Below are 214 nucleotides of genomic sequence, written 5' to 3' on the forward strand. Positions count from 1 at the left end.
GCCTCGGCCGGGGCTCTCTGCCGGCGGCGGCTGTTGCCTGCGTGCAGACAGCCCCAGGGAGGAGCCAGACTGAAAGGGGAACCAGGCACCCTGAGGAGGGGCTGCCCTGGCCCAGCTGCTGCCAGATCAGGGAAGGATGCCAGTCCCCTGTAACCCTGCACCCCACTGCAGCCCCCCCACATTGTCCCCAATAACCCACTGATCTGATCCCCTC

The sequence above is a fragment of the Phaethon lepturus genome, unplaced genomic scaffold (assembly GCF_000687285.1).
Source record: "Phaethon lepturus isolate BGI_N335 unplaced genomic scaffold, ASM68728v1 scaffold29622, whole genome shotgun sequence".
Lineage (NCBI taxonomy): Eukaryota > Metazoa > Chordata > Aves > Phaethontiformes > Phaethontidae > Phaethon > Phaethon lepturus.